This window comes from Andrena cerasifolii, chromosome 9, assembly GCF_050908995.1.
Source record: "Andrena cerasifolii isolate SP2316 chromosome 9, iyAndCera1_principal, whole genome shotgun sequence".
NCBI classification, from domain to species: domain Eukaryota; kingdom Metazoa; phylum Arthropoda; class Insecta; order Hymenoptera; family Andrenidae; genus Andrena; species Andrena cerasifolii.
The window spans coordinates 9,067,120-9,083,913 of NC_135126.1; the positions used below are offsets into that span (position 1 = coordinate 9,067,120).

Below are 16,794 nucleotides of genomic sequence, written 5' to 3' on the forward strand. Positions count from 1 at the left end.
ATGAAACCAATATTTTTTAATAATTCTTTAAATTTTTTGTGTAAACACATTAAGTGTTCATTACTCTTCATAACTACACCGAAGTTGTGAAAAAAACATAACTGGAAATAACTGTAGGGGAGACCGGTCTGGTGATTGCTGTTCAATTCTTTCCTACGATCCAGCGTACGTGTGTGTACATTAACGTTAACAATCGTTTTTTTACTCTTTTCGTTTATGTAGAGAAACAGTAAATAGTTTTGATTCATCCAAATATTCCAAATTGATCGTCCAAATAACATTTTTTCATTCATTTTCTATGTGTTTTCTCAAGTTTTCGCTTACTATATATTAAAGAGGAAGGGCCAAAGTATGTTTTAGCATATTTGTTATCAAGTAATTAATTCAAATAAAAATGAAAAAAATTGAAAACTGAAAAACGTATCAACTAGCCCCGGTCTCTCCTGGATAATTATTTTCCTGAACCTTACGTGGGGCGTTTTGTAACACAGTCGTCAAGTAAAACGCCCCACCTATGTGACAAAAGGCCTCGACATAAATAAGTAATTAATTTTTATTATTTCTATCAAAATATTATAGAATATATATTATAAAAAATATTATTAACAAAAATAGAACAATCTTGAATAAAATTATTACATCATTTTTTATTTACATTTTCTTCTTTGACTTTTCTGCCGCAAGGATTACATAGGGGATTGTACATTGTACAGAATTCATGTAACCACATGTGGCATAATGTGCACTGTATCCAGTCTTATTTCTCTTATATCTTTGCGATCAAAAGCAAAGCCGACTTTTTCTAATTTTTTTTATATGTTTCACTATATATTTGCATGACGTTTCTGTTATCCACGAAAAGGAAAAGAAATACGTTGCTCGTGAAAAATATGATTTTGAGCTGGGGCGTATTGTAAATTCTTTGCTGGGGCATATTGTAAATTCTGGAGTACAAAACGCCCCGGCTTCAATTTAGCAACAACGTAGAGAAAAAAGGTTTCGCCAATAACGATTTAAAGACGTTAGTTTGTCTACTTTCGAAATATATGTGTGAATTTATCGCAAAAACCATAGTGACTTAGAAAATTGAATTTCTCACATACTCACCGCAAATTATCTGTAGGCCGAAAATATAAATTCTTGTATATTTTTTTAAAAGCCGTAATATTTGCTCGTATTTTTATTGCGGCAGTTGCGGCCGACTGAGGCAAGTTCGAATCTGACGATCGCGTCGATACATTCTGGTTTGTGTGCGTAAAATAATGGTGGGGCGTTTTGTCAATTGGGGCGTATTGTATAGTTTTACCCTGGTAGTTTGTAGAGCTTTCCAGCTTTTAAGTTATGGTTTTAGGTGCCCTCTGTGAATACCGCGGAAAAAATAAAGAAGGATGAGAAAAGGGATGAAAAGACGGTCACTCCGCAACAGTTATTACCTTTTACGATAATAGGCCCGTAGAACAGGCGTGCAGGAATGCGTGTAAAGCGTCGGGACGCCGGTTTTGCGGCAGAAGCATCGAAGCTCATACTCGAGCAGGCATTAACGCGCGGAGGAACGTGAACACAGAGGCGGGGAAACGCGAGCGCACGCACGAAACTCGCGCGCTGAAGAGGAGCGTGGTGTCGTCCCTTGTCTTGGTGGCATCGCGGCGTCATTATGCTCCGTTCTCTCCCCGGTCGAAGGATGACGCCGTGGTTTTAATTACGCGGGATGAAAGTGCGTGCACTGACGCATACACGCGCATCTGCCATCCTTTGCTCGCCCGCCTTTTAAATGGAGCAACGCGTGACACATGTGCCAAGACATCTTTTTCCTGGCACGGAGAAAAGCTTGGGGGATTCAGACGCAAATACGCGGCGTTTATTAAGGATTTATAAATATAGGGTGATTCGTCTAATTGCGGAGAATAATCATAGCGAGATTCCTTCGAATTAATTTGAACTGATCCACTCGAATTTCTAGTCCACACGTTTTTTATTACATCTGAAGAATATACCATCCGCGAGGACCACGTGACTTTTCCCTAACAATATTTACCCCGCTCCCTCTCGCACTTAAACAAGTTAGATTGTAAAACCAGGATAGAGTGTATTGCTCTCGGAACTCCTCTTCTTTCCCTTGGATTGCATACAGCCTGGCGCAAAAACCATGGGGTGCTCCGTAGCCCGCGATTAACCTATTAACCCGGTGCACGTTCTTACGCAATCCTTCGAACTTTCCGAGGATCCAGTGTAATAACGTCGTTCCCCGGGTGTCTTAACGACGAGGTGCTAAAAGCGGATGCGCCGCGGTTGACCAAAGAAGTCCAATTCTACTTTCCACCAGCGCGCCTCGCTTCGTCGCGCCTCGCTTCGTCGCCCCGCCCCACCCAAAGACAGTGGTGAAACGCGGGGATTTCTTTCGACCCAGTTCAGTGTCGCGTTTGTCAACAAGCGGCTCGCTCTCCTGTCGTCCTCCGGCCAACTAGCGCCGCGAGGAGACGGGGAGGGGAATAGAGCCGGTATAGCTTTGGTGAGGCGATTCACCCTCGTAACTGGAGAACTTTCCGTGGCCCTCGTTACCACTGCAGGCTCCCGTGAAACTTTTCACGTCGATCCCTCGTCTTTAAAGGTAGGACGTTGCCCTGGGGGTACTCGTCAAGGGGTTTGGTACCACTGGCATAGATGCATAAACGCGCTGCACGCACGCACACGTTCGTGCACACACGCGGGCCGCGACGACGACGACGACGACGACGGCGACGGGGCGACAGGATGTGTCGTGCGTGTGGACGAGCGAGACGACCGAGACGAGCGTGCCTACATTACATGCAAATAAATATGCCATGCGAGGGGTCGGGGCGCGGGGACGCGGTGCCAGGGATCCGACAGGGTGCAACAATAGGCCCTCACCAGTCGCCATGGTAACACCATCAATCCCTTAGCAACAGCTTGAGATCTTAAAGCCGAGGATTCGCTGCGAGTCCCGCGGATCATTTAATGACGACGCCGTTGAACGAGGTCGGCCACCGGAGTCACGACACCGGGTTACGAGGGCCGCCAAGCGTTTCGGCCTCCTCCTCTCAGCCTGGCACCTCGAGAGACCTCGCGGGGGTGGCTCCGAACGGTGACGCTCGAGTCGATTCCCGGATAGGGATAATTGCGGGTGCCTGCGAGCAATTGACGATAACGTCGAATTTTCTTAAGATTGCACGTTTATTAATATTGTTTTACAACATTTTGGTAACAATTTTTCATTCCTTTCTGTTCACAGACTGTGCCTGGCTAAGGTTTAGTAGAAGCGCTTCCAGACGCCACGTACAGAAGTGGAGTAAGTCAACGTCCCGGTCAATTCTTATTAGTTATATCTCTCCTTGTGAAACACTGTGCGCATCACAGAAGTAGGTCCAGTGGAAGTTCTGTTATTTCGGACGGTTAGCGTGACTATTTGATAAGTAAAAACATTACTGGTACATGAAACGAGAAGTGCTAGAAAAGTGCCAATAATGAAAGTTCTATTGTACGTGCACGATGGAGATTAAAGCAAGCTCGCCAAAATACGTTCACGGCACTGCATCAGCAAAAAGTGCACGCCGAATCGCATTAGACATTAATCCCTCATCCGCACGAGTACGCCTGAAGCGAGTCTGGAGCGCGCCATAAACCGGGAGCGGACTTTAATCGCGGCCGACCGCGTTACCAAATTTCCATGTTTCCTCCCGCCGACGATTCGCCGTTTATTCTTTCTCCCCGGTGTTATCGCATCGAGACGTGACGAAATACATTTCCCCCCGCTTTCCAGCGCCGCCGTACGTGACGAAGATAACGGGGCCTAGCCCCGAAAAAACGAGCAGGACGCAGGGACTAATCGCGATGCAATTATCCGTCCGACGAGCTTATGGGATTCCGCGCGTGTTACCCGCGCGCCACGCTGGAAGGCGATTTTTAAAGACCACCCACCCCCGCCGACCGACACTTTCCCGCGTCCTTTCGTTAATTTCCGTCGTGCTTTATTTTCCACGTCCGCAGCCAACGAATAATAAAGCCAGCTCACAGTCAAAGTCCCCGAAAGCCGTGCTTCTGCGCCGCGGAGACGGGAACGGATGAAAGAGTACGCCACGGCGTCCTTTTAACGCGTCGCTCCTCTCGACACCGTACCTTTTCGCTCTTCTCGCGCCTTGGAAGGCGTGCACGCATCCTCCTGCCTCGGCGTGATTCACTCGCCGGCGTAATTACGTATTTATCGCGCGAAATTTCAGCCAGCTTCCTCCCTCGGATCTGGCGCGCGAAAAGTGCCCGGCTGCCGGCAGCAAGGGCCCCCGGATGCGATTCTTTATCAGATTTGTGGTTGACGGGCCCCTGCTTCTCCTTCAGCGAGCTGAGGCCGCGGAAGTCGCGGTTAATTAACCGTGGCTGGGGAGAAAGGGAAACGGAACTGGGTTCGCGAACCTGTCCGTCATGGTACGAGCTTTTTCCCTGATTTTTCTTTACTTTTTTTACGGTGAATTTAATTGCCGTGGTTGCTTGGCTTTGGGGGTTAAAGAGAAAGAGTAATGCATCTACGTTTCTGTTACTGTTTGGTTTGTACAGTTTCTTGCGACCGCCACTGCGCGTAACACGAATGTACCCACAAGAGACTTAGAATCCCTTCGACAGAGTAATTACTTCATAGGCTTCTGGCTCGCCGAGCACGTTCCACGCCGCTCGAGCGGTCGACTTAGTAACAGATCTGTAACTAATTATCGTGCCCAGAGTCGGTCAGTTTACCATTCGCAGATTAGTGCATCCCCGTATCAGGGCTCGCGGCTCGATCCCCGTGATTCGCAGACAGGCACCCGTAACCAGAAACCTGTGGCCCCCTTAGCGAGTGGGTCGATAGCCCGTGTGCATACGGCTACAGCACCGAATTCAACACGGCTAATGCCGTCTTATGGCTCTGACAACGCGGTCTAACGGTCAGCGAACGATCTATTCAAATCTCGCCGCGACAGCGTTCCGCTTTTAACCGGATGGGAAATGAAAAGCAGCCGCGAGGCTGTAGTCATTTCCGAACAGCGATCTGTCACCAGGCTCGTCTAGAAATGTCTCCCCGCGTATCCGTCATCGCGAATGGGAAGTTTCAGGCTGTGAAAATCTCTCTGCGTGAATCCCTGTCGGGATATATGAAGTTGAAATTCCACGCTTGCGTTCCAGGTATCAACGTGGAAAGTAGTCCCTGTTTAAATTACTACTTAGCAACTACTTAAGTAGATAGTCTCACTATCGTTTCGGCCAGTTCGCCGGAATCTTTCGCACAAGGGGCTGCTGGTGTCTGCGTCAGCACATCATAGTCCAGTGAAATTAGGATTTGTCTTCGGAATAAATCGCACCAAGTTAAATACACTCATTTCCACACCATCTCGGAGGTAGAGTAGGTACTGACGTGCTGACGTTCTCATTACTCCTACGAAAAAAACTCATAGGACTTTTTTGTAGAGAATTTCCTAGGCTATAAATTGTATAATAACTATTTTTGTCGCAAAACTGCTAGATAACGAGATACTCGCGAAAAACTGTTGTTTTATTTCAACCCTCTGTAAAATTGTTTAGCGACAGTCGGATCGATAGGGACTTTTGACATATTGTTTAAAACGACTAAATGAAGGCCCATAGCAAAATTTAGCTTGGTGGGAATTATTCCGCAGATTGGGCAGATTTCCGTCTAACTTCACTGGACTATCAGCCCGTTACTTTGCCGCAAGGCTTGCCCACGATCCGATTTCCACACTGATCCACGGCGGCCGCGATGCGCTGTTTTGTCAATGGCGCGCGGCACGGTCGCCACTTGGAAATTGGCAGAACGGTACGCGGCCCCGTGGATCGGGCATTGATTAATGGCGCGCCTGTTGCAGTCCCGGGTTACAATGCAATTTGCTTTGCAGCGGGCCGCGGTATATCCCGCTCACGCTCGCGCAACTGTGTGTTTGCATTTTAGGGAGAACCGAAGGGCACGGCCACGGTGAAAGCGGGCGAAGGTAGGCGAGAGGGGGGCGAGCGCATCGGCGGGCCTAGCGGTATTTGCAGCGAAGTGACAAAGCCGTGACAAGAGTGACACGGTGGCATGGAACGGACGACAACTAATTAATCATCCTGCGGAACTGGACATCGCGTTGGGGCCAAGCAGGAGCCGGCGCAATGAATGCACCGGCATGCACCTCGCGTCCTTTCCATTTCGACATGTGTCCGTCGACGTGCACACACGCAGATACACGTAACCACCACGATCGTGCGTGTCGATTCTCTGTTCATGTTCCACCGCCACTATGCCCCGTTCTCTCTCTCCCGATCGCTCCGTCTTTCGATCGGGAGTCTGTCTTTGTTTACCGGACACCCTCGAGCGCCCGATCCTCGCCATTGGATTTGCCTATCGGCACTGTTGCAGCTACATACCCACCTACGCCCGTGGCCGCACACCGCTCACCTCCCCCCTCGTCCCTGATTGTGAGTCGCCGTCACGCTTACTGTCACTGCGCGGTTCCATCGTGCCGCGCGTCGATTGTTTCGATGGGAAGACGGCCTGGACGCGGCATTAATTACAACGGGTAAGTGGTGGAAATTAGTGGGCAGGAATGTAATGGATGTACCCACCCCTCTGTCTCCTGCGACGACGACGCGATCTGCTCGGCTCGGCCTCGCGGTAATGGCTTTTTCTCTTCGATCTGTAATTAGTGCCCCGGCCGATGTATCGGGGGTGGCGTCGGGGAGAATGGTATGTTGAAAGCGGATATTGATCGGGGGGGATGCTCGTCCAAGACGTTGGCGAAAACACATTAAAAGCATTGTGGGCAAATATTAAGACAGACGCGAAGGGAGAGTTAGGGAAGTTGCTTCTCCGTTATGCAGTCTGTATAAGGTGAATGACCCAATTTCTGCTCATTTAAGAGGTTACTCGTCAGAAAGAAGGTGTAAAAAATTTGTTTGTGATTAAAATTTGCAGAGTAACTGATTAATTCTTTAATAATAAATCAACCAGTCGAAAACTATTTAAGAAAAATATTTCAAGATGTTTAATTACTAGTAATTTGTAATTAAATATAATGATTTAAATGTCCGTATTTCTACTCTCAAAAAATAGCGATGTACGTATTTCTTAAACAAAAAATAAAATGCCATCGAATAGAAATAGAGGTTACAGCATATATTGAATTGTGAGTTTATGTTACTAAAATTTTGGTGAGTAGAAATGCGGACACGACGGTGACTCACTTGATCCTAAACCTAATCACCTGTTTTCTACTTAAAATAATCAAAAATAGTAAAAAATCTACATCCAGAGCACAATGCGGTATCTGTTTTTGCTATTAAATATGAACTTTTACTGCAAAAACTATTTTCTGCCCAATTATCGAATACCAATAGTGACCCAGTTCCTTACCATAACCAGCTAAAACGCGGTCGAAAAATCATGAGTCTCTCATTTTAAAAGTTTTTCGTTGCTTATGCTGCACTTTGATAAGCCCCAAGCTGGTGCAACACTCGCGTAAATGTTCAAATAATTTAGAATTATTTTGTTGTAACTACAGTACAAACGTGACGCTTATAATTATAAGAGAAATACGAAATGAGCAGAAATGGGGACATGAGCAGAAATTGGGTACATTCACCTTACCGTCGGTGTTTCGAATGATACATACGCGCTTACTCCCAATCGACGTCTGACAATTGACGCGCACTCCACTTGCCCGCGGCAAGCGAAAACAACGGAGAAAAGGGAAATCGCGTCGAACGTAAAAACCTGCCAATTTCAAAGAAGAATCCAATTTCTCCAGCAGCGGGAGGGGCGGGAGTAGCTCTGGTGGAGAGTTAAGCCCGATCGAGTTGAGTTTTTGGAGACGGTCAGAGGGAGGGAGCCGCCGCGCTGTGAGGCGAGTGCTGGCGGAGTCGAATAAATATCGTAGCAGCCCCGGGAATCAGATCAAGTCGGAACGAGTGGAATCCACGTGTCTTCGGCAATTTCGTTAAACTATTGAAGTCAAGTGCCCCCCGGAGTACAACCCTCCGTAACCGTTCCACGAAACGTTTCATCCCCATCCTCCTTTTCATCGGCAGACACGCGCAGCCATCCGGCCTCGTATTTACGTTATTCCTTCTCCCCGGGCCTCGGTGCTCTCGTTTTTTCATTTCCCCGGGCCATTAGCAGCGTAGGAAGACATCAGCTTCCACTCAATGATTACCGTCGGAACGGAATTTGCATAACACACGAGTCGCGCTCGCGCGCCGACATTTACATTTTATTCGAATCGCGGTAATCGATCGGATCGGTCCCCGTCGGAATGAAATGAACACGCTAGGAGGGACGCGTCGGTGGCGATGCCGCCCGTCCTGTCTAGGGGGTTTCGACCGCTTTAAATAAAAATAAAATACCGTCGGAAGCGGCCGGACGGACGCATTAGCGATTGGGAAGAGGCTACGAGTTAGTTTTAACGAGCCGGCTCGGAAACTTCTCTATTACCGAACCCTCCTCTCATCTCTGTCCCGTCTGTCTTCCAGCCTCTGCCTGTGCACGCCTCTTTCTTCTCGTGCGCGTTGACTTTGAGTCGTTCAGAATCGATTAGGACCTGGAAAATTGCCCCGCGTGCTCGCGTCCGTTGTCCCACGAGAGGCGGAGGACTGGAAACGCTTGAAGTAAAGAATTTTCTGTGGCAAGTGAGTTAGATACTCTCGATAGCTGCGAATTTTTTCTTATTCTTCTCCAGAATTTTTCGCTGGTGTGCGAAGTCATGAGATTTTATGAGAGCAATGAGAATATCCTTTCGGTACACCCCTTTGCGTACGAGGCTCTGTACTGTCACCAGTTTTGATTATTTCTCATTGTAAAAATTTGTAAGTGTTGTTGAAAAAAGAACAAATCAATGTAAAAAAACGTCAATGGAAGAAGTTTCATAGTTTCGTTATAAAAAAATTCTGGAGAATGCGAAAAATTGTCTATAACTGTAGAAGACCCTCTTAAGCACTTTAAATGTAAATATCTTATAGGGTAGCAAATTATAGCAAAATTTTTCAGTTGCATATCCTTCTAGGCAGTGTACTTGAAATGAAGAATTTCTTCTCTTTGCGTATAAAAGCGTATAACATTACTTTTTTCCTCGTTCTTTATTAAGGGAGGACGCTGCTATGCAGATTTAAAGTTTATAACACATATTTTAATGCTAAAACATTTCACAAATGAATTCCTTCAATGAAACTTTGTGTGATACATTAAAAATGATAGAAATATCAAGACATTAAGGACCAATAAATTAAGCCAACTTTGAAGGTTTATATAATAATAACTGATTACTGTATTTTAATTTTTCAAACAGTATTTCTTACATTGCATTGTATATAACAAATGTGCCATAGTAGCAAAACGCTGTTTTATACTTTGAAAATTGCATTTTCGCCAGCTTTTTGACGAATTAGACCACTGTGCGACGAGTCTGCTCGTAATCCCGAAACGGTGTCGCGTCCGCCCGCGGAGCTCGCGTATTTTCTGGATAATAATTTCGTTGGGAGTTTCCCTCTTCCATTACCGACCACAAATTACCGCGGCGGCGGTAGTTTTGATATACGATCCATACTCCTCCGCGATCAACCGCGATTTATATGGTGCAACAATAACGTTTACCCTCTGTAACCGGGGTCCCCCGTGTATTTCACCCCCGAAGGACAGTTTTACCGTCGGCTGAAACGCAACCAGTGCGAATCCATAACCGTCGCGGTTTTACACACTTTATCTGCATTAGCAGTGGTGGCCCGCTTCTATATTTATTACGTAATACGGCTTTTATTTTATTTGCACGGCGATACCCTTTACGACCCACGGAGACGCGGAATTCTCGCTTTACCGGCCATTCGCGGGCCCGTTTAATGATGATGAAAAAAACACAAGAGGGATTTTTCGAAAATTTACATTTCACCGCCACAGTGCCGTTTACGCGTTCCTATAAAAAAAAAATGAGGAAATACGCGGGAACGTTACGTAAATGCGCATCATCGGGCTTCCACGTCCCGGCACCTTTTACAGCCTCTCTATAATTCAATTGCACACAGTATAATAGAATCTCTCATAAAACGAAGAGACGTGTCTTCACTGCTAAACAATAATTCTTCAAATCGCTCAACGCGTGCTCGCAGTTAGGCGAGGGGCAACGCACCCCTGGATTTTCCACGAAAAACGATCGCTGCTGTACTCGACGGATCGCGGATCGGAAAAGTCTCAGGTTGCAGGGTCCGCGGGGGCTTCGAGTGACGCGTGCTTGCGCGCATAATTCCAATACATTTCGATAATAATCGTAATTGAAGCATTTAATGCCCGGTGGCGTCGATATTCCAATAATTCACCGAGCCGCTGTCACGGTACGCGCAATGGTGTGAGGTGCAAGGATCCCCCCCGCTTCGATTCCCATGGGATGCTGGTCCTTCTCGGCTCCAAAGGCAATGCATCACTCTGTCCGCAGCCCCGTAACTCACCGCCACGCTCGCACACCGCCCCGTGACGCCTCGTACGTACGCGCCGGCCAGGCACACATAAGGGTGGACACGCATGGTCAATAAATGTTCCACACACCGTAGGATAGGCGCGCGTACACAGCCGGCATAGCGATGGAAAGACGGGGTCGAACAGATATATGGCCCGAAGTGAACGACGTATCTAATCTAACCCTTCTGGACAAGATACTCCGTGATGGTCGAGGGGGTCGGCCAGCCATGCGTTAACCATGGCCCCCGGGCCAGCCAAGTGTAATCTAAAATTACAAGAATCCAGTGCGAGGAGACCCGGCCCGGTGACCATTTGTCAAGCCAGCCGACAATTGCTATCGACAGTTTTCCACCCGTGGACACCTTTCCTGGCGTTAAACGTTCTTGTTGTTCGTTAATAAATCAGTGGAGGGTGGATTTTAGGCGAGTCTGGGTTCGCACTGTGATGTATCATGCGCGTGGGCCGTCAGGTGGCTTTGTTTAAATTTTAAGCAGAGGACTAGAGTCAGAGCACCATTTTTTTCTGGGGATTACTCTGTAGGGGACTTTGTTTCCCTGTGAAATTTCTTCCACTGACAAAACTGTCCCCAACCTATATAAAGTTCGTCCAAAGCCCTGGCAGCGCAAGAAGCTCGCCAGTCAAGCATCCGCGTTACGCAAAAAGCTCGTGACTCAGCCCCCGCACCGTAGCAAACGTTGCTTCTAAGCCGAGTCCCCGAAGATATTCATCTCCATCAAGACGTAGCTAATAACTCGGGAGCGCGGCTCACCGAACAGAAAGAAGCGAAACCGTAGCCCCGCGCCCGTACTTTCGACTCTGCCCTTTGAACTTCCTTCTCCTCCCGCCCCGCGCTCCCCGCCTCATTCCCTCCTCGTTTTCTGCAACACTGTAGGAGCGAAAACCATTAAGGCCGACACAATCGCGCGGCGGGTGGTCAAGTCGAAGAGAAACGACGAGACAAGGGATACCTACACCGGGAGCGTGTAAAGAGCGAGAGGGGAAGGAAGGGGAGGGAGCGACCCTGCTCTCGCGACGCGTCTCGCCTCCATTATCGGGGCGAAAGTGAAATGATAACCGGGCAACCGGAGTATAATGATCCAAAATGGGCGTGACTGGGTAGATGCCATCGGCAGATAACGCCCGCATCGCGGCATCTGGTCGCCTCCATTCTTGCCGCGGCAGCGCCGAGCCGCGCTGATTTTGCAATGATAAAATTACGTGACCCGGAGGAGAGAGGGACGGGGGGGACGCGTGAAAACGCAACGCGAAGGGCCCGATTGGACGCTTCCGTTTCACGCGAGCGCGACAAAAACTACCGGGGGGCAACCCTCCTTGCGCGCTCCCCTTCTGCTGTGACCCACTTTCCACGATCTAGCTGACACGGGAAGATCCCGAATACAACTCTTTCCGCAATACAACAAAAGTTGAAATTGTATGGAAAAAGAATATGGATTATGCTGTTTCATAATTATTTAAACATCCAGTTCAGATTTCACGCGAAACCACGAATTTTAGAAAACATTATTAATATTTTTGTTTATAACTATTTTCTAATTCTTTAAAAAATTGATAAAACATTTACCATTTAATAGATCTAATTAAAAGAAGTAACTTTTGTCTTGAAATTTCTTTTCTGTTTCTTACAGATTGCGAGTTAGAAAATAAAATCGAAAAATAGCCGAATCTTCAGGGGTTAATTTCACCCCGTTAGTGTGATTTTGGGCAGCAAAAAAAAAATACGTAGTAATCAGGAGAAAATTCACTACATATACACAAAGTTTCAGGATTTTTTGAATTTTCGGGTTCGGGATATTCGTGAGTGACTCCAAACGTGGACCGTAAGTGCGTGTATACACGTTTCGAGCCTGTGGATTGTCTCTAAATTACACTGGAGTGCAGGCTTGAAGTTCTTTGGTACCGTGATTGGAATGGATACGGCGAGGGCATAGGAAGAATGAGGGATGAAGATGGGTACGTGCTACGAAGTTGGGTACGAAGAGTGAGTATATCCTCGGGCATACGAAGATGGTCAGTGGTTCTAAACTCGTGGAGCGCATCCTTCTGGGTGGCGATGAAAAACATATCTGTTGACTCGTGCGTTCGAAAGCATCGCTCCACACACTCGTGATGGTTGAAATGCCCCTCTGTCCTTCCTGCAACATACTCTTTCGAGGCTCGACAGGAACCCTCCTCCCCTAATGCCAAGCCTCGCGAGCTAGCGTCATTACTGCCGCCTGTGCGATGCTTCTATGTCGTCCGCGCTAGAAAAATGGTAACAATACGAACACACGTAGGAGTGACGGAAGACAGTTTAAGCAATGAAGGAACTCGAGGGCACCCGGGGCGATTCCCGAGCACGTTGCTCTCCCACGTTACTTTTCCGCGCCGTTAAGCCGGCTGTTAATTCCCGTTAATGCTTCCCGTTAATTACGTATGCATCTCGATGCACAGGCAACAGAGCCGAAACGGCGTGGCGGCGAGCGCATTATGATGCACCCCTGCGCCGGCACGTGACCGATCCGCGCACGAACAGGGACAGGATTTTAAAGCGTGCGGGAGAAAAGAAGAAGGGTGGGCTGGGGGTTCGGGCGACTGCTTCCTCGAGGACGACGCGACCGGCACGAATTAACGCTGGAAAATAAAAGAGCGGTGCTGGTCACGCCTGGTGGCAAAATGGCCCGTGACTAACGTTCCTTCTATTCCTACTCGATTCACCGAGGAGGCCACCTCGACACGCCAGCAAATCGCCGGGCATATTGCTCGATCGTTTCGCGATCTTATGCCCCGTCGTCGATATTATTAACGGCAGGATGTCGGGCTGCGGGCCCCGGGGCGATGAAAATTGAAACGGGGAAGCTCCTCTTATAAATAATCGAGCGATTTTAACGGGTTGGCGAGCCCCGCGCAAGCGAAATAATATATTTTTGCTCGGGGCGAGGGTTAATCGCGCGAACCCGCTGGAATTATTGTTTCATCCCGATTTCCGCGGCGTTTCATCGATTTATCTGTCCACCCGCCACCCAGTGCACTCCGCGTCGCGGTGAATTATGTATTCATGGATATTTTAATGAACTATCACCGCAATGGTCGCCCAACGGCGTCCCGTTATCGCCCCGAGCTGCGGGCGGTTCGATTTAGACGAGCGATGATGGATTAAACGGAAGCCCAACACGTCGTTCACGCGGCAAGGATATTAAGAACCGTGCGCGTTTGTATCGATAGCGAATTTTATCTTTATCGACCGTCCAGGTGTTGTTTTATTAAAGTGAGAACGCGAACAGTGACACGGGGTGAGGAGAACGAACGTCTGATCAGGATCGAGAAACAGGGTTTCAAATTACTTAGAATCTTTTCGGAGATGGTTCAGTCAATCAACGAATGCCTGGAGCGAATCCCAGAACACGGTGTCTCTTTCTTAAGCGTGATCTGAAGTTTAAACCTGATTATCCTAACGTTGCTTCGAGATTCTCAAGTTCTAATTGAGTTAAATCGCTCCGCTTCTCTGACTGGAACGCAAAAATGACTGTGACTCGTTGAAAGCAGGATTAGCTAGAATGTATATTCATCCTCGTATCTTTCATTACCCAATCTCGCATCTCCAGTCCATTTCTGAGAGTGTGCTCGTACTTGAAGATACACTCTAAGCTCCAAAAGAACGCGCAAAAGAGTAAGTAATATTCAACCAGCCCCTTATCGCTGATTCATTGAAATCGCGAATCAATTCTCCCCGTTCGTCGTATCGATTTAACGTTGCCGTTGCCGTGGACCATTAGGAAATAAGCAAAACACGATAATCGATCGCGGCGCCCAAGATTAGTAATATACACACGTGGACCGCTAATGCACGCTACGCCAGCCTGAAATTACCCAGGTAGAAATGATCGATCCAATTAAGCACACGATGTAACGGAAATGTATAATCGCATCTAGAGACGGTTAAGGACAGCCGTGCGTATAATTGGCAACATACACGGCCGTGCTGTGCTGCACGTTTAATACAAACGATAAAATCTTTAATAAACCGCCTGTTACACAGCGATGGATCTTCGGGCGTAAGTGGCGTTCGATTTAAAAGCGCAACAACACCGCAGCGAAGCCTCTCCGGTTAATTTCTGTCCGCTTACCCTTATAAAAATTCGCGTCCTATTCCCTCGCGCGCAACAATGCTGATCGGCGTCAAAGCGGGGATCCTCGAACGGTACCTAGACCTCGATCGTTCCCGCTCGATCCTCTGAGACCACCACAAAGACCGGCCGCCCCTTTCGAGCCTGTCTCGTCGATCCGGTATGAACGGTCGATGGCTTTTCAAAAATTTTAATTGCGCGCCGCGGGATCGTCGTCGATGCGAGAGGGCCAGAAAAAAAGGGCAGAAGCTGTGACTGCTCCGGCGGCCGGTTCAAAGGGCGCGAATACAGCGGGTAAGGGTGTCGTTCGTCGCCGTTATCGCCGAATTGATCAAAATAATCGAACGTGGAGGAAGGAAATGGCGCGGCGTCGCGAGCGAGGCGGAGGGCAAACCGTAAAGTGAATCTCATTAGCGATGCCTTGATGCATAGAGGGGTGGGGGCATTGCGGGGGAGGGGAGCAGCGTCGCTTTGATGTCGAACGAGCTGCTGCCCTGGAGGGCCGCGCAGCACGCGGCATTATTGTTATCACGAGACAGCGAGGCTGTTTCTAATTATCGGAAAGGAACCGGAAGTCGCAGCCTGCCGACCCTTGCGCGCAGAGGAACGCGAGGGAAAACGTAGAGTGTGTGAGAGAGAGAGAGAGAGGCTGGTTGGGGCGCTTTTGGTGGAAAGACAAAGCGGGGGGTCGATGGCCCACCTGTTCTTTCGGCTCCCTTTGATGAATGGCATCCGCGGACGGTCACGTATATTCGACGGGACGCGTTCATTAATCATATTGACAGTATAGGATGATCGGTGTCAAGTATGTTGGGTGTCTCGGGGCCCTCGACCGCGGTTTGTTTGGCTTTCATTAATATTCGATTCGGGCACAATGGAGAATGAATTTGTTCTGTGATCGACGGGGAGGGGTGCGATTCGAGCGGCAATCCCCGCGGTCTGTTTGCGTTGCCCTTTTCTGCAGCTAGCGGTAGAGGGATTCGGGTGGAGGTGAGCTTAGAGAAATGATTCTGTATCGTTTCTATTTCTAACACCTTTCGGGAACCCGTCAGGAAAAGCTCCGCGAGAGGAGGAACTCCATTCTCGTTACCCGAAAGTAAAACTGAAAGGAACTCGAATCTCGGCTCTCAAATAGAAATTTGTGGGAAAAGGGATCCCACACCTGCGCGCCGCTTAATTTCGTCGCTAATATTTCGAGGGTGAGCGGAGGACAGCAATTCCTGCTTAATCGCTCGCTCGGGCGCAGCGCCGCGGAACGATTCGACCGTGAAGCGACGCGAGGAAAATAAATTCGTGAAGGCCCGCCACCAGCACATGTCACACTGATTGCACATCCGCTTCCGCCGCCGCTAGGCACGAAGACGGCTACGCGCCATTATAAAACCGGCCCCACGAAAGAAACATAATATTTATTGCCGGCTTCCGTTCAATTAGGGGTTGACACGCTGCCGCGGCAACGGGGGCAGGGTTTGCGACCCCGTGTCCCTTCTCTATCCCCCTGCGCCAGGCATTCTCGCCTGCTTGTCGATGCTTTCGAAATCTATGTTCACTTTTCACCACCAACCCCCCCAAGCACCCCTGCCGATCCACTGGGGTGTTCTGGATTTATATATTGTTCGCCCCTCTTCCGATTCGGGACGACACTCGCGAAATGGCTCAAGAGGCTTTTTTTCACCCCTTGGGTACCGTGGGGTGGGTCGGTGTGTCGGGAATGTGGGACGGGGCCTGTAAATTACCATTATATCCATTCTCTATTTTTTTTCTTCTCTTTGGTCGCTGAGGAGACACGCGTTCCGTGGCTCGCAATCAGGTTTGATACCTGATTGGAATGGAGGAGTGATAAGGAAACGGGTGTCGTTGAAATTAGTAATTGAAGATAGACGAGATGGTAAGTATGTAAATATATATTTCATTTAACGGAATGATACATTTACTCTTATTGGTAGTTATGTAAATTATTATACAATTCACCTTATCTTAATAATATTAGTATACCTAGCTACCAAGCCTACTGCTATATGCAACACAGTGTTCTTATTCTTCCAATTCCCTTCATTTTCTATTTATACATTTTAGACATCGTATATAATTCTTAGATCTAAGAGAACATCGTAGAGTGCTTATATTATTTATTATAGATAGATACCGTCATAAATAATAACGAGGAAAAACAATATTGATTAGTTCGTATGG

General features: G+C 48.0%; 1 long non-coding RNA gene across 1 annotated transcript in view; it reads left to right on the top strand.

Annotated features, from left to right (window-relative positions):
• The window catches only part of LOC143373404 (uncharacterized), a 91,195-nt gene extending 85,954 nt beyond the window's left edge, over positions 1-5,241 (top strand). The window contains exon 4 of the long non-coding RNA XR_013086459.1: positions 3,251-5,241. This is a non-coding gene — a long non-coding RNA (uncharacterized LOC143373404). The remainder of the gene's footprint in view (positions 1-3,250) is intronic.
• The last annotated feature ends 11,553 nt before the right edge of the window (positions 5,242-16,794 follow it).